This window comes from Myotis daubentonii, chromosome 5 (assembly GCF_963259705.1).
Source record: "Myotis daubentonii chromosome 5, mMyoDau2.1, whole genome shotgun sequence".
NCBI classification, from domain to species: domain Eukaryota; kingdom Metazoa; phylum Chordata; class Mammalia; order Chiroptera; family Vespertilionidae; genus Myotis; species Myotis daubentonii.
In genome coordinates this window covers 43,140,348-43,158,957 of record NC_081844.1, presented here as the reverse complement: position 1 = coordinate 43,158,957, position 18,610 = coordinate 43,140,348, and the positions used below count along the sequence as shown (strand labels likewise).

General features: G+C 41.1%; 1 long non-coding RNA gene across 1 annotated transcript; it reads right to left on the bottom strand.

Annotated features, from left to right (window-relative positions):
* Positions 1–30: 30 nt before the first annotated feature.
* Positions 31–12,880, bottom strand: LOC132235395 (uncharacterized). Its single transcript, XR_009453012.1, has 3 exons — positions 12,672–12,880; positions 2,875–3,010; positions 31–230 (listed from the first exon to the last, which is right to left on the bottom strand). It is a non-coding gene; the product is annotated as an uncharacterized LOC132235395 (long non-coding RNA).
* Positions 12,881–18,610: the final 5,730 nt, after the last annotated feature.

The window sequence follows — 18,610 nt, the reverse complement described above, 5'->3', positions numbered from 1 at the left end:
CTAATGATGCTGATGTACTTACAATCTTTGCAATTATTATATAAAACCATAAACATGCATAAATTATGTTTAAAAAGAAAAAAGAAGTTTTCACTGACCTGGAGCAACTACATTCACTGTCATTTTCCTTCTTACTATTCTTTAGCAAGAGCACGTGAAAATCCGGATTCCTTCTTTACTAGCACTGTACACAGACTGACCAGCATTGCCTTTTAAACCAATAATAGTTCCTAGACATAAATATTGAAAACAAATTCAAACCAATTTAATGGGGTTATTTGGATATGCAGATAATTTATACTAAACTAAGAACAAATCATTGTACCTTGTCCTTTGCTAAAATTAGGAATTCTAGCCATTGTCACTTGAGTGGTAAGAGTCTGAATCTGCTGCAGATACACAGAAAACAGGATTTGAAAGATGCTTATTTGAAACCTCAAATGCCAAACAGGGTTTCATAATTGATCCACTAAGTGAAAGAAACACACTCTCATCTCTGAATAGGTCGCATGATGAAAAATTCTACAGTATTTACAAAGATGTACAGTAGAAAGAAGTTAAAGCCAGAAAAAGTTAGATGATGACTCATTAATTTTATGATTCTACAACATAGATATAAGGAAACATTCATTTCCACCTAAGAAATAATTCATCTGAAGATAAATCTCACTAAATTTGAATTACTGTCCATCTAACTAAGAAAAGCTTCAATTAGAAACTTTTGTAAAATTGCAATTTAGTTAGCTTCAGTGATGTTTTATAACTTACATTGCCTACTAAAGATTCTTGGGTAGTCTCATTTTTTTGAATATGAAAGAATAACTTATAATTCAAATAGCAACTGCATGCAAATAAATTCAAGCAAAACATAAGCGGAGAAGTAATTTTCTGCACTAGTGACCCCTGTACTTGTAAAATTAAGCAAGAACCTCTCACAAAATGTTTGAAGTCATTTTATTTTAGAAAAATTCCAAATACTTTTTATGTTATAATCAAGTCCAAGATTAAAATGTTTATCTACATTATACCTTAATAACAAAGAATGATAACAGTAAAGCACAGAAAAGAGAAAAGAGAGAGCAGACAGAGGAAATGCAGATGAATAAACAAGGGTATTTGGAAGAGAGAGCAATATGAAGGACACAAAAAAGAAAGAAAAATACAGGCATGAAGGAAAGGCCAACGGAAGCTATAAAAACTTTGGTTCATGCCAGATACTATTGTCCTTCTAGTCAAAAGTGGTAACTTCTGAAATACCATCAATTTTCTAGAAGTTTAAATAATCCTTTCTGTAATAAGATTCTCTTACCTTATTTTAAATTATCTAATTTCATTTACTTTTAGCACAATTCTAAAGTTTGGCATGACAAGGGAATGAGGCTTTTTTTAAAAAATATATTTTATTGATTTTTTACAGAGAGGAAGGGAGAGAGATAGTCAGAAACATCAATGAGAGAGAAACATCGATCAGCTGCCTCCTGCACATCTCCCACTGGGGATGTGCCCGCAACCCAGGCACATGCCCTTGACCGGAATCGAACCCGGGACCCTTCAGTCCACAGGCCGACGCTCCATCCACTGAGCCAAACCGGTTTCGGTAGAGGATTTTTAAAATATACCTAAGACGGAGATATTTTAGAGTTAAACAAATATACCCCAGGTGATGTATATAGGCCATATACCAGCAGCTTACAAGAACCTAAAAATCATCATCTGCTGGGGCCAGTGTTGCTCAGTGGTTAAGCACTGACCTATGAACCAGGAGGTCACGGTTCAATTCCTGGTTAGGGCACATGCCCAGGCTGAGGGCTCAATCCCTGGTGCCTGAGGCAGCTGATCAATGATTCTCTCTCATCATTGATGTTTCTCTCTCTACCTCTCCCTTCCTCTCTAAATCAATAAAAATATTTTTTCAAAAATCATTATCTGGCTGTGTTAGAAAACAAAGGTCAGCTCATTTACTAATCTTTTATAAGAAAATTAATCTCATATTTTTAAGGGTAAATGTCAAAAATGTTCTAATGCTTATTAGCATAATATCCTTCTCTCACTTTCAAAAAAGAAAAACCCTACATCAGTTTGGAAAGACATTTCCTATATTAAAAAGAATAGGGTCATTTACTTCTACTAGGAAATATTCCCCTTTAGTGGCTTTTTAAGAGTCAGGTAGTATGCCATTATTTTCAATTATCAAATTGAAATAAAATTTCAAATCATTTTGCATTCTAAGGTCTACAAGCACATAGTACACAGTTGATCCACCCCGTGAGTCGGATGAACTGAACGATAGGTTACTTATATACAGGCTAAAAAACTGAAAAAGTTACTTCTTTTCTTAAAAATTTTCTCTGAAACCTCTGTACTTGATTTGTCAATGACCCAGGCAGCTGCTCTAGACATCATTTTTAGTCCCCAGTATATAACATGTTCAATTCCTTCTCCACGTTTTAAAAACTAGGTTTCACATAAAAATCAGGATGTCCAATTTCTCTTTAAAAATCAAAACAGCTGGCAAAACTGGGACCACGTTTGTGCATACCAACATTCTACTAGATCTGAGCAGTGGTAGCTCCTGCCATTCCAATGGCCTCTGGACACCAAAGCAGGGTCTTTTGTCATTTATTACATGGCTTGTGCTGTCATTTTTCTAATACCTGGTGGTGTCAACTCATTCCACACCTACTTGACCACTATACAAATGTGAATTTGTGATTCCTGTTGTACCCATTCATCAGTTAATCAAATCCTTTCTCCACAGATAATAAGATGACACATTTCATCCAAGTTTCACCAATGAACAAATTCCAATTTAGTCAATTAAATATTTTTTGGGTACTAAAAGATAACTGTAAATTCACAAAGGTGAAGACTCACCTACATTAACAATAGATCCTCTCTGTTGTTGAATCACAGTTTTCATGGCAGCTTTGCAGGTCAGCATGGAACCTAAAAGTTAGTATAAAGCTGAGTTATCACATCTTCAGTTTTCGTTCTTGCTAAAAGGCTATCCCTAGAAGTAAAAAGCACATAAATTAAAAACAAGATAAAACATCATCAAGAAATATATAACATTTTTACGGAGAGTATAAAAAGTGCTTCATATCTCAGCTGGAATACCTAGAAAGTCCCATTTTAAACTTGGTTTGAGAGGCACTAAAACAACAGATATGCCAGAAAGGATCGACTTGGAAGCCACCTTCCTATCCGCTCTCAGGTAGAGTAGCTAATATTCCTAATTGTGAAAACTGGTGCCACATAACCAAAAGAGCTGGAATTAACTGAGCAATTGCCATGCTAAGCCTTCCTTGTTTAGAAAAACAAACAAACTATATATATATATATATATATATATATATATATATATATATATATATATATATATATATATATATATATCCCACGTCCAAAGGCTGTTAAATCGCGTTGTTTACCCATATCTTCAGAAAAAAATCACTTCTACTGTCGTGGTAAACAACCTGCTTCCCTATTTATAATGGTCTGGCCCTCTAGCAACTTCAGCGTGAAATTATAGGTAGTTTGCCTACACACGTCGGGTGATTATAATAATCTGGCCACTCAGTGTGTGTGTGTGTGTGTGTGTGTGTGTGTGTGTGTGTGTGTGTATGCTAGAGGTCTGGTGCATAAAATTCGTGCACTCAGGTGGGTCCCTCAGCCCAGCCTGTGCCCTCTCACCATCTGGGAGCCCTCAGGGGATGTCCGACTGACAGCTTAGGCCTGCTCCCTAAGCCGTCAGTCAGACATCCTTAGTGCTGCCACGGAGGCAGGAGAGGCTCCCACCACTGCCACTGTGCTTGCCAGCCATGAGCCCGGCTTCTGGCTGAGCGGTGCTCCCCCTGTAGGAGCGCACTGACCACCAGGGGGCAGCTCCTGCATTGAACGTCTGCCCCCTGGTGGCAATGCACGTCACAGCGACCAGTCATTCCACTGTTCGGTCAATTTTCATATTAGCTTTTTATTATATAGGATACTTCCAAATATTCTGTCCCAAACTCAATATAAAAAAAAGACCTGCTGTGATTCCATTAATGTTAAATTCATGAACTGACAAACTTTATATATGATGACAGAAATCAGAATAGTGGTTACCTGTAAGGAACTATTAACTGGGAAGACAGAGCTTTCTGAAGTGCTGGAAAAGTTCTAGAGCTCAAAATGTTGATTACAATGTTAAAAATGATGGAACTGTACCCTTATTGTATTACCTCAAAATAAAAGAATCTATGGATTGTGTCAGAGCACGCAGCAGGAGCCCCACACGAGCTCTGGTGCTCTGACTGGTTCTGGGTGTCTGTGAGTCCATGTATTCTTCTAAATTCTCCTATCCAACTACGCCAGGACTGGTTCCTGCTTGAACCCTGTCCACTGTACTAACTGTTGGGAACTTAGTCCAAGTTCCTCCTTTATCCTCTGCTCACTAGTAAGAGGTGTGGGGTCTGAGCCCCTCTGCCTGGGGCTGGACCTCCTAGGACGCCGGGTCTTACACAGAGAAGCAATGAGAGGTTGTGGGTATAGAAGAATAAGTCTTTATTGCTGAAGCCAGTGACCTTATAGCCATCAGACAAGAACAATTCTCACAGCAAAGTCCATACAGGCAGGCAGCCAGACACCGGCTGGTGAACATATATCTTTCCCATAAAGCAGCATCAGTCTCTGTACCCACAGCTATTAACTGAGCAGCCTCATGCTGCCTCCTAGACTCACCGCCTCACATCGTAGTGGTATCTGAGCTCTCTGGCTCCGCAGCTTCTACTGTCTCTCCTGCCCAGCTGTTCTCTCTAGCAGACTTCTTCACACACTCCATCCTAGCTGCTCTCTCCATACTCCAGGAGACTTCTTCTCACTCCCACCTTAGCCTATTCCAACCCGGCCCAGCTAACTAGCTGGTTAGTAACCTAGTTTTATGCCATTTAGACAAAGAAGACTTGGTGCCAACAGTGACATCAATCATATTGGCTACTGGAGGGCACAGTGTACCGTGTGTCCTTGCACCTGCTCACGGTATCTTGGCCTGATTAGGATTCCCAGGCTCAGAGTCCTTGAACATTCCCTTCAGGCACATGCTCTGTGCTCCCACAGATGGACAGACCAAAATTTAAAATACAGTTTTTATTCCAATTTGTGACCAACCTGTTAGTTCCACCTGCATTTACTAAGAAGTTAATGGGGTATAAAATTTTCTCCATTTCTTCAAGTATATTTTGTACATCATGTTCGTTGGCATCATCACAGCTGAATGCCAAATGACCACTTACATTAACTTGTAACTTGAATTGAAAAATTATCCAGTGCACATTTGTAAAGCATCTACTATGAGCTAGGCCTGTGCTAAACTAGAACCTAGAGATAAAGATGCCATGGGTTCCTGACCTCAAGAAGTTCAGTCTAATAAAATTGGGCTGAGGGCAAGTGGAGAACAAGGAGAAATAAAGTAATACTACAGAATGCACATCTTAAAACTTGTTTTTAATCAACAAAAAGTTAAGGGAGAAGCCTTTTTTATGTTCATAATGCTTTGTAAAATTTACCTAACAATACTTTTATCTTTCACACTGACCCCACCTACTCAATCCACCAATCTTCTGGGTTTTATATTCCTTTTTTGAAATGTATGTCTAATTCTCTTAAGGTTTTGTCCAGTTGTTTTCCTGGTCCTGCCCTGGGCATAAACTCTAGGGTTCCTTTTTTATTTTCCTTCTTCATTATGGTATATGTTTTATTATTATTACTTTTCCTCCTTCTCCTACTACTACTATTACTATTATTCCAGCCTGACCATTAGGAGAGATAAAACAGGTAGCTGTAAAAAAAAAAAAAAAATGCTAAAACTACAAACCATGAAAAAAAAACTTTTTAGTAAAAGCAAGTTATTTCTCTTTTCTAAAATGTTCATTTTTTCAAATGTTTAAAAAACAAAAAGTTACACTTCAAAGAGCACTCTCTATTTAATAATACAGCATTTTAACACTCTGAAATGTAGGTATTTTTAACTACTTATTTCTGGCAGACCCTGCCTACCTGTTAACACTAGAAGTACTCCCTTGAGCCTTTAAAGGCAGTAAATCATTGGGAAGTCACACTTCTGGGTGTAAGCCACTCATGGAACATGACTCAAAGAAATGAGGAGCCCCGAGCATCCTGTCTCTCACTCGTGGCTTCATCTGAAGAGCTGCTGGGTCCACAACAACCCTCAAAAGCTCAGCCAACAGTTCCCATCTAGTCCAGCAAACATGATGGCTGCCGTGACTCCATAAGGACCACCACTTGTTCGCCCCTTTGTCAAAGTAACATAATAGCAAGGAATATGAGCAAGAAGCATTCACTGAGACTCTCCCTGGTCTATAACTTAGGTGTGCGTGTTTTCTTTTAGAAAGTCTACTATTCTCCCAACCAATGTAACCAATTAGGGTGAGCTAATGTTATTGTAAAGGTTCCAGCCACCAGATGCATCCCCAGGCCTCTCTCTATTCCTGGTAGTGAACGAGGTGCACCTGTCCATCCTAGCAATTAAACAAACGGCAGCATCTTAATACCTCCTTACCACCAAGAGACTGAAATTCGGAAAACAAGTAACTGATCCATTATGAAACAGGAAAAAAAAATATTTTTTTGAGGTTTCCATGTAATTAAAAGGAATCTGGCAGAACAAAATCTCAAATTGTCCACTTGGAAAAGTCACCAAAAAGATTTAAAAACGAATTAAGTGCTTATGGAGGTATTAAAGCAAAGAGGTACATCTCAAAACTGGCTGGTACTCAAAACATCTCCATGCAACAGTTTGGGGCATCCACACACAGGCAGGAACAGCCCTCGGCGAAACTAAGCCAGCTTTTCATGCCTGACACGCCTGCCTTTCCAGCCTCCACTCCCTCCCGCCCAGCCCTGCCTCCCGGCGCCCGCGATCTTGCCCTGATGGGTGAGCCCCTTGCCCTGCATACAAAGTTAGCTGTTGTGTGGCTCTCCTTCCAGACGCCAGAACAAAGCAGCTCCCAAAGCCAGCACTAGGGGGGCGGGTGCCTATTAACCGGGCGCCTCACAAGACAACTACGCCTCAGCGACCGGCAGGAGGCGCTCTGCGGGAAACAGGACGGGACGGGGTGGCGTGGGTGTCTCTGCACACACGTGGGCAGCTGCATTTGTTAAACCTCACAGCCTTAGAGGCCATGCTCGCTCTCTTTACAAACAAGGGGACTTAGGGCGCTTGTACCGCAGACACACAACTGGACAACTCCACCCCGATACGACCTCGGGGGAGCCGGAAACTCGGAGGCAAGAGTTCAGAGTGTGGCGAGCCCTGTCCAGATTCGCGACTTTTATACCACGGCCGCTCAAAAAAAAAAAAAAAAAAAAAAAAGCTCAACCGCCGCGAAAAATAGCCCAACCGCTTCGAATGGAAGCACCTCCACCTCTCCTCCGGCCGCCGGATTCCGACCACGCAGGATACCCAAGAAAGGCGCTAAGAGTAAGCAGTCGGTGCGCCAAAGTCAGCCCCGCGCGTGTGAACGCGGCCGCGCTGCATGCTGGGACTTGTAGTCTCGATGCGGGAAGGAAAGAGGCGTGGGCGTGATGCTCAGTGAGAACTGTACTCCGTACCCCTTGGCACCTGGGAATCAAGCTTCAGTGGCCAACCACTCCTGTTTACCTGGAATTGCTTAATGGGATTGCTAAGACTCTGGACTTTCCGTTTTACAATCAGGACAGTCCCCAGCAAACCAAGACAAATTGGTCACCATTAGAACCTAAAATATATGCAATTATAGGCAGATTTTCGCCTGGGATGGGGGCTGTGGGTATCCCTAACCCCAGCGTTCCAGGGCCTACTGTACACTGTTGGGAGTTCCAGTGTCTGCCTTTCATCCAGTGTTTGTCTTTGGGGAATGCATGCTCAACCTGTAGTGGTCCTTAAGTATCAAATTCATACCAAAACCTACCCTACCTGTTCCTCCCCCCAAGTTGCCATAGAAATGGGCCTCAGCTGGACATTACCATTCATCCCAAAAGGGCATTGCAAAGGCAGATGCCCTGTTAAAAACAAAATATAATAGGAGCTTAAGAAGTATTAATTGAATGATTGAATACTCTTTCAGGATCAATAAGACAAGCATTAGCTGCTGCTGCAAACAAAAATAGGTTCATGCAATTCTAAAGATTTGTGCTGAGTACTCACAATTAATAAGCTAAAAGCTGAGCGATTGTTACAATTATACTATAAAAGGGAAGTCTTGATATAATATCATGTCATTAGGGATGGTTAAGGAAAGTGTGAGCCACATTCACTACTACTACTGCTAAAAAAAAAAAAAAAAGTGACAACAGGACTAAATACACAGGAAACACTAGGGAGTAGTCCGAAAACAAAGTACAAAATTCTATTAATACCAAAAAAAAATCAGAGAAAAGGGAGAAGAAAGAAATGCATGGAAAAGCTAGATTTGAGGGCTAGATGCAGCCTGAAGGAGAAGAGAGAAAACTAAGCAAATTAAGCATTCTTTAAAATATTATTTTTATTCCACCTAGATCCAAAAGGGATTTGAAATGACTTACAAAAATGTATGAGTACAACCTAATGCCCATTAGAATAGCTACTATCCTATATAATAAAAGGCTAATATGCAAATTGACAGAACAGTGGAATGACAGGTCGCTATGACACACACTGATCACCAGGGGGCAGATGCTCAATGCAGGAGCTGCCCTCTCGTGGTCAGTGAGCTCCTCGTGGGGAGCAGGCCTAAGCTGTCAGTTGGACACCTTCCGAGGGCTCCCGAATTGCAAGAGGGCGCAATCCAGGCAGAGGGGATCCCCCCCCACCCCCCCGCTGACCATGTGCACGAATTTCATGCATCAGGCCTCTAGTTAAAAAGAAAATAAGTGTTGGTGAGGATGTGAAAAAACTGGAGCTCTTGTGCACTCTTGTTGGGACTGTAAACTGTTGCTTTGGAAAACAGTATGGTAGTTCCTAAAATAAAAAATGAAAAAAAATAGAGCAAGTGCATATAATCCAGCAATTCCATTTCTGGGTATATACTCAAAAGAATTGAAAGCAAGCTCTGGAAGTGATATTTGTGTGCCAGTGTTCAAAGCAGCATTGCTTACAATAGCTAAATCATCGAAGCAACCCAAGTAACCATCTAGGAATGATGGATAAGTAAAATGTCACACACACACAAATATTATTTATTCTTAAAAGGTAAGGAAATTCTGAAGTAGGCTGCAACATGGAAAAACTTTGAGGATGCTATACTAAATGAAATAAACCTGTCACAAGAAAGATGAATACTATATGGTTCTACTTATATGAGATACTTAGAGTAGTCAAAACCATATAGAAAAGAAAGGGTGGAGGAAGAGGAATAGAGAGTGGTTGTTTAATGGGCATGATGTTTCAGTTTTGCAAGATGAAAAAAGTTGTGGAGAGGAATAGTGGCATTGATTGCCTAATGGTAACCCTATCCCTAACCCTAACCGTACAATATAGATGTGCTTGATACTTCTGAGCTATACACTTAAAATGGCTGGGGCACTATTTTTCTTTTTTCTTTTTTTAATTCTCACCTGGGGATATGCTCATTGATTTTAGAGAGAGGAAGGGAGAGATAGTGAGAAACATCGATGTGAGAGAGAAACATCAATTGGCTACCTCCCGCATGTCCCCCAACCTGGAACCCAACCCGCAACCCCTTTGGTGCACGGGATGATGTTCCAACCAACTGAGCCACCCAGCCAGGCAAGACAGTAAATTTTGTTATGTGCATTTTACCAGAATTTTATAAAAATTGGGGCAGGAGGGAAACTACAGCAATGCAAATATTAACACTGACAATAAGAGTACTGAATGCAATTGGGTTTTATCCCTAAAGTATGTATAGAAATACTGCCATTTAAATACTGTGATTTCAAAGCTCCTTAAATATTTCTTTCTAAGGAGTTATGCCACAAACTTGACACCAGCTTGTTTCCAATTCTTGGAAATTGCCTTATTTTTATCATTTTTATTTAATTTTGTCTTTTAATGATCTGAAACATTTACATGGTTCTTAAGTGTAAACCACAAAACAGGTACATTCAGATAGTATAGTTTTCATCCATGCCCTTGTTTCCTCTTTTCTTCCTACCCCTATTAATCGCTGATTTTGTTAATTTTTTTTATCCTTCAGTTTTTTTTAATATTAGAAAATGCACATATCTGTCCTGTTCTATCCTCTTTCTAATACAAAAAGTTGCAGGCTATAAGTACTATTCTACACCTCGATTTTTCAGGATACCGTATCTTGGAGACTGCTCCCTGGCTGTGTATCGAGACCCGCCTGCTCCTTCGCACAGCTGCACAGTCCTACACTCTGGGATTATGATTGGCAGAATTCTAAGGCAACCCTCCCCAAGGTTTCCCTTTCCCACCCCAGCTATGCAATTGAACACTTATCAAGGAACAACTGTGAAAGGAATTTAAAGGTATCATTAAATCCCAATTCAATGAACTTTAAAATATGTAGATTATGTGGGCAGGCCTAATCTGATCAGGTAACATCCTTCAAAGCAGAGCCTTTCCTCTGGCTGGTGGCAGAGGGAGCCAAAGACATTGGAGGGGGTGAGGGGCACTCAGGCCAGGCCAAGTGTTCCTCTGGCCTCCAGGAAGAACGCAAACCGCATGCCATACACTGCTAACCCGGAGGCACAGCCTCTGGAGGCTGAGAGCAAGCCCCAGCTGAAACCAGCAGGAAATACGGACCTCAGTCCTATGGGTGCAAGGAAGTGAATTCCGCCATTAAGCAGTGAGCCGGGAAAAAAAACCCTGAGCTTCAGATGAGAACTGCAGCATCAGCCAACACCCTGACTTCAAGTCTCTGAGATAGGAGCAGAGGATTCAGCTACACAGGGCTCAGACCCCTGACCTGTGGAAGGTGTTATGCCTGTTGTCTTTAAAAAAAATCATTAGAAAATGACTTTACAAGGCAAGGGACCACCCTCAGCCCCCAAGGCCAGAGCAATAACATGAGGTCAGTGGAAAAGTTACACAAATAAAGTCAAGCCATAAGGATATATTCAGTACTAAAGAAGAGATGCATATGTGATTCCGAGTGCCTAGTGGCCAAAGCAGCTAAGGAAACATGATCTACAAGTAATAATAGCTATAAGAAATACATCCACTTGTGCAGCAGAGGGATCTGAGTGAAATTTCCTCCTCATAGGTCTTCATAAAGGACACATTAAGCAGTAGAGTGGACTTCGCTGTCATGAAAAACTGTATATTATAAGGTTATTTTTATAGCATCCATTTTGTAAGCAGAGGTCAACACACCAAAGCAGACTTTACTGAAAGCAAATACAATAGGAGCTATACTTCACTAAAAGTGAATACAATGGGTGATAGCAGACCTTAAAGGGATATGCAGCCATTAAATAGGGAGGCACTTTGACCCCAAAAGTTACAAGACAAAAGCTGCATTTAACAACAAATAGTCTACAATGCTATCAGGATGAGTTGGAGCAAATTTGTCCAAGCCCCTCTCTCACTACCCACGCATATGCAGCCTTGGAAAGAAACATCTGTTTTAGACAACTGACCAATGTGTGGGTCAGCCGAAAGGCCAAGAGTATTCTGGGATCCAGCATCCCAGGGCAAACCAGAGGGGTTCAATCTTTGTGGACAGTTCTATTGATTGCAATAGAAAAGGGTTATATTTTTCCTATAATTGTTATTTCAGCAACAGGCATGGTTTATTAGATCTGTCCCAGCGACCCCAAAGATCATTAACACACAATGTGAGGTGGCATTCAAACTTCTCAAAACCTTCCATTTTTTTCTCACTGTGTATCTACAGTAATGGTTAGGCTGAGCTTTCTTTTTTCAACACATACTTTAGTGTAAACCCAAGACTATTATTGTTCCCCTCGGTACAACAGCACTGCTACCTGGGCGAGAATACACCCATCACAGCACATCCACCATGAGCCAGGTATACTGGAGGGGGAGGTTCTCCCTAACTCCTTGACAGTGAGCTGAGAGGCTGTCAATTACACTGGGTCTGCTCTCCCCAGCGGAGCAACAAGGAGAGCCATGAGCACAGCCCACCTTCAGTCTTCTCTTCTCACTGCACAGGTCACTTCTGATACTATTCTTACCACATATTTTATTTTTCTCCTTCCTAAATATCACTCCAGCCTCTACCCTCTCCTTAAATCCCCGTGTCTAACCTTTGTTCAGGCCTTGGGGCTAGTACAGCTGGTCTGCAGGCTCCAATGGGCCCTCAACACCACCACCAGGGGGCTCCTTCTAAACTACAAGACTCATCCTGTCACTCCCTGAATAACACCCTGCAATTCAAATAAACAAACAAACAAACAACAAAACACTCCTCAAGCCCAGGATGAAGCAAAGTCCCCCCGATCTAGTTAGATTTAGTTACCTCTACAGTATCCTCTGCTGACTTCTCCCTACTCCTCACCCACTCAACTTCTTCCCAGTCACACATTCCCATCTTTACAAGGTAAGGATGTTCTTTCACGCCTCCATGTTTTTCCAAACAAACACTGTGTTCCTTAACCTCTGATGCTCCCACTTCTTCTCCTGATGAAATCGCCTCATTTCCAGTGGAAGCCCTTTCTGAGCCACAGCAGGACATGCTGATGCCCTCCTCCATTCCTCCCCTTACCTTGTACGTGTTTTCAAGTCTGCCTTTCAGAAGGGGATTCTGATTTCAGAATGTAAAGAGTTTTAGGAAGATAGTGAGTAGACTTCCAGGGATCTGTGAACAGCAAGCTCAATACAAAATCTCGCATTCATTATAAATGGGTCGTTTCTGGAGAGAGGAACCATTTCTTTCATCACGTTCTCAAGAGGAACTTTCTGTACTAAATTGTGAACTCTGCAGGCACATTTATGTTTGCTTCCCTGTTTACAGCACAGTTCCTAGGGCTTGTGAATACTTAATATGTTAGCTAATGGATGAATAAGCGAGTGAATGAAATAACTCATTTAAAAAGAATTTATTGCTATGGGCAAGAACCAGTGTTGAATATGGCTGTTATTAAAATAGACCTGGTTCCTGTTTTCATTGGGGAAATAATCTGGCAGGGAAGAAAGACATTAAACAATTAATCATGCAATTACTATTTAATTGCAATAGTGAGAAGGCTATAAAGGTGAAGTACAGGTTGCTGGGAGAGGGCACGACTGGGGGCTTTGATCCAATGTGGGGGGGTCTCAGGTCAGAGAAGGATTCTTTGAGAATATAACCTTCACAAAGTAAATGAATAATAACTAAGAAATATTACAAAGAATCACTAGGTCTCCAGTTGGGACTCATGTGAATGGACTGAACTGTGCCCCGAAGATTCATATCAACACCTATAGATACAGACAATGTGGAGCTCCAACCCTCAATGTGACTGCCTTTGGAATTGAGCCTTTAAGGAAAATTAGTTAAGATTAGATGAGGTCATTAGAGCTGTCTGAGTCCATTTTGGTTTCAGTAACAAAATGCAGGATGGCTTATTCACAGCACAGTTATTTCCCACAGCTCTGGAGGCTGGGAAGTCCAAGACCAAGTCACTGGCAGATTCGGTGTCTGGTGAGGATGCTCTTCCTGGTTCTTCTCACTATAACCTCTCACTGCACAAGGGGCAAAGGAGCTCTCTGGGGTCTCTTTTATAAGAGCACTAATCCCATTCATAAGGGCTCTGCCCTCGGGCCCCAGTTACCTCCCCAAAGCCTCACTGCCTAATCCCATCACACTGGGGATTGGGATTTCAGCAGATGAATTGTGGGGAGACCCAAACGTTCAGTCTACAGTAAGGGTGAGGCCCTGGTCCCATAGGACAGGTGTCATTATAAGGAGAAGAAGAGATCAGAGAGCTCCCTCTTTTTCTCTCTCCCTCTGTGTGAGGATGCAGTGAGGAGGCAGCCTTTGGCAAGCCTGGAGAAAAGATTGCCCCAGGTACAAGTCAGGAAAGCAACTTTTTTTGTTCTTAATCTTTTTTTTTTTAGTTTATTTTTATTGTTAACATTATTACAGATATCTCTCCGCACCCCACACTTTGCCGACCTCCACCCAACTCCTTCTCACCCTTCCCTCTGGCCATTACCACCCTGTTGTCTGTGTCTATAGATTATGCATGTTCTTTGGCTAATACTTCACCTTATTTCATCCAGTTTTCCCCACCCTCTGTCATCTGTCAGTCTGTTCCATGTATTTGTGCCTCTGTGTCTAATCGTCAGTTTATTTTGTTCGTTAAGTTCCACATATAAGTGAGATAATATGGTATTTGTCTTTCTCTGACTGGCTTATTTCACTTAGGACAAGAATCTCCAGGTCCATCTATGCTGTTTCAAAAAGTTACATTTCCTTTTTTCATGGCTGTGTAGTATTCCATCGTGTAAATGTACGCTTATCTACTGATGAGCACTTGGGTTGTTTCCAGATCTTGGCTATTGTAAATAATGCTGCTATGAACACAGAAGTACATATATTCTTTCAAATTGGTATTTCGGGATTTTTTAGGATATATTCCCAGAATTGGGATCACTGGGTCAAAAGGCAGTTCCATTTTTAATTTTTTGAGGAGACTCTATAGTGTTTTCCACAGTGGCTACACCATTATATATTCTTACCATCAGTGCACTAGGGTTCGCTCTTCTCCACATCCTCACCAGCACTTGCTTTTTGTTGATTTACTGATGGTAGCCATTCTGGCAGGTGTGAGATGATACCTCATTGTCACTTTAATTTGGGTTAAAATTTCTTTATCAGCAAAATGGGGAAAGTTATAATCATATCAGATTGTTTACAAGCATAATATGAGTTGATCCTATACAAAGCACTTAGCACAATGCTGTCACTTCAGAATTACTAATAATTAATGGTACTTTATTTCAATTGGAACTCTGGGCATGTGCACTAAGAACCATGGCTTTGCAATCACTATTTCAAGCCTTGTCTTATATCATTGTTTAGGTTTCCTATTTAAAAAGCATTCTTTTAAAAAAACCTAAAAAATAAAGTAATATATAAAAAGCATTCTTTTCCTTGGTTTATTTTTTCTTTTTCTGATACCTGTTACTTCCAGTATCTCAGACAGGGTGCCAGGTACTGTACATGTGAAGTCCTTTGATTTCATATGTGCTACAGCCTTGGAGAGGAAGATATCACAATCCCCATCTCAGGCACAGGGAGAGTGAGGCTCATGGCAGTTCATGTAACTTTCTCACAGACACACAGCTAATAAGTGGTAAACTGTGACCAGCGGCTTCAGTCGTCTTGGTTGCTGGAGCTATGCTCTTTCCACCTCGCCAATGAACACAGATATTAAACAGCTTTCTTTCATCACCACATAAGCTTAACATTTCTGATGCATTCTGCTTTAAATGGTCTTTACTAGATATCACAGATACAAAAAAATAAAATTCTGTATATTATTTGCATGTATATGTGTGTACTTATTTCCCTATTCAAAATATCTCATAATCACACAAAATCCAACCTCTTATTCTCTAATGTTCCAAATTCTGTTGTGTTTCTAATTAAGAGCAATTTAATGGCATACAGTCTTAAAATGGTGCTAAGTGTAACTGTGGCTCCAACAGCATGCTTACTAACCATGGTACTAAGTAAAGCTAAAACACGAACGCCAGTGAAGATGTAGATGTAAGGAACTGCATTAAATGTCGTGGGAAAAACAAAACATAAGCAGTGAATTTTTTTCCTCAAAATATTTACTGTCTCATAGGAAAGACAAAACTAGAGATGTGAAAAATAAAGAAGTAGACAGAGCCCGACCAGTGTGGCTCAGTGGTTGAGTATCAACCCATGAACCAGGAGGTCACAGTTGGATTCCTGGTCAGGGCACATGCCCAGGTTGTGGGCTCGACCTCCAGTAGGTGGCATGCAGGAGGCAACCAATTGACGATTATCATCATTGATGTTTCTCTCTCTCCCTCTCCCTTCTCTCTGAAATCAATAAAAACATATTTTAAAAGAAAAAAATTTAAAAGAAGTAGAAATGGAACAAAAGTGCAAAAGTTGTCTGTGATTCACTGTGAAATGGATGTTTAAGAGAGCTGACTATAAAGTTTTATGAAGGACTTAGATCTCTCAGGTCCAGGGAGATAGGAATTGAGGAACACCATGCTTGTTTCTGTGCACAAGAAAAATGTCTGCTGCCTAAATCACAGCCCCAGTAATCACAGGTTTTCGAGATACATGGCTGACACACACTGTATCCTCATCCCAGGGGCGAGTTTCCAGAAGTTGATTGTCCAGGTTTATAGAACACAACTTCCGAGTGGTCACTGTAGCAACCGTGACATTCTCCTGTCCTTCCGGCTGAACCAGTGACAAGTCACATCACGAATCCTGGAGTTTATTAAGTGTCATCGTCTCCTGTTGGAAAGCTGAGGGTTGGGTGCCATTCACTCCAGTTGATTGAGTCCTCAAACGCCAAACTGCATTTTTAATCTGTCATCAAAGCAGATGATCAGAACCAGAAATGACAAGACTTAGCACATGCTTTTTCAAGCCAAAGACTAACAGCAAAACTGCAACGCATGTCACCACATTCAAAGCAAACATGATGTATTAATGAGTGGGTTTTCCGCTCACACGAATAATTATAGGTTCCCTCTTACTAAAAACAAATTACTTTTATTTCCCTTAAGAAGATTATGATTAATTGTACAAAATTACACTTGTCTTTAATTGAATAGATTTCCTGCTTTCCTCTGGATTACTGGTGTGGTATATATTATTAAACAGCTTGGGAAAACCCCAAGAAGGAAATCTTCCTCTTTAGGACTAAAGCTGGGTTGTAATAGCTACCATGCAAATACACACTATGGTCGCCAAGTGTAATTCCTTTATTGAAATAACCTATGGCAAACTGTCTTATAGTTCTGTCTAAGTCTGTTTGGACTGTTATAACAAAATACCAAAGACTGAGTATTTTATAAACAACAACAAAAAAATTGTATTTCTCACAGTTCTGGAGGTGGGAAGTTCCAGATCAAGGGGCCAGGAACTTGATCTTCAAGGTTGGATGATGACCCTCTTTCAGGTTCATAGCCAGCAACTTTTCGCTCTGTTCTCACATGGTGGAAGGGGCAAAGGAGCTCTGTGCGGGTGTCTTTTATACAAACATTAATCCTATACATGAGGAGTGCACCCTCATGTTCTCAGCATGGCACCTCCTCATACCATCACATCAGGCATCAGAATTCCAATTTATGAATTGGGGGCATGGGGCAATGGACACAAGCATTCAGACCATAGCAAGTTACAATTCTAACTTATCGGACGCATACTCATATCACCCAAATCTCACCTGCAAGGACACCAGTCTTAGAACATTTCTTAGGAAAACACAGAATGAAAGCCAAGAGGGATGGTTAGCATGTGGTGGACTAAGGATTTGTAAAGATATATCCCTCAGGCAGGGTTTCTCAACTTCAGCACTGCTTACATTTAGGCTAGTATTTTTGTTGTTGTGGCGGGCCATCCTGTTGGGTAGCATGTTTAGCAGCATTTACCCACTAGATGCCAGTAGCACCCCCACCCCCAGTTTAGACCAATGATATCTCCAGACATTGCCAAATGTCTCCAAAAGGCTCTAACTGGGTCTCCATTCTTGATTGGAAAACTGCCCCTGGTTGAGAACCACGGCCCTAAATTATAGCACTCCTTCCTGTCCCCAAATCTAGAAGGCATTATATCCCATTCTGCTAGTCGCTCGCCAATATCTATAATCCTGTTCTAATAGAACCAGGAAGTTCTCCTCATAATTTTTGCTTAAATCCTATGAACCTAACTTTTGTGTCATTGCTCCTTTTAGCTAGTCTTGTGGCTGTAGAACAAGGACCCCACTTCCCTCACCCCCTTGCAGCTATAAGGAGCAATGGTACAAAAGTTAGGTTAATAGGATTTAAGCAAAAATTATGAGGAGAACTTCCTGGTTATACCCATAAAATAAAAGGAGTATTTCCTCCCATTCTACTTCCCTGCTTCTCACTGCTTAGGACTAGGTTGACAGCTAGCCATAACAGACACAGGGTTTGAAATCATCTGTTGAGGATGCCAAGGCAATAAGATCTAAGGCAGCTAGGTGCCCTAACAGTTCAGAGCCCAGCAAGAAAAAGAAATTTCTGTCTTGCTTAAACCATGGTTATATTGGAGTCTCTGTGATAGCAACTGGCATTTGCATCTTAACTAATGCAGATCCCAACTACTGTTGCATACACTATGCTAAGAAGGCCGCAGTTGGCATAGGAAGAGCACAGGGCTTTAAGGAAGGCTCCAACTGGCTCTCCATTCTTTTTGTTGTTGTTAATCCTTACCTGAGGATATTTTTTCCATTGTTTTGTTTTTGTTTTTTTGTGGGTTTTTTTTAGAGAGAGAGTGGAAGGGGGGGGGGAGAGAGAGAGAGAGAGAGAGAGAAAGAGAGAGAGAGAGAGAGAGAGAGAGAAAGAGAGAGAGAGAGAGAGAGAGAGAGAGAGAGAGAGAGAGAGAGACATCAATGTGAGAGAGACATATTGATTGGTTTGCTCCCACAGGTGCCCTGACCAGGGCCAGGGATCAAGCCTGTAACCGAGATATATGCCCTT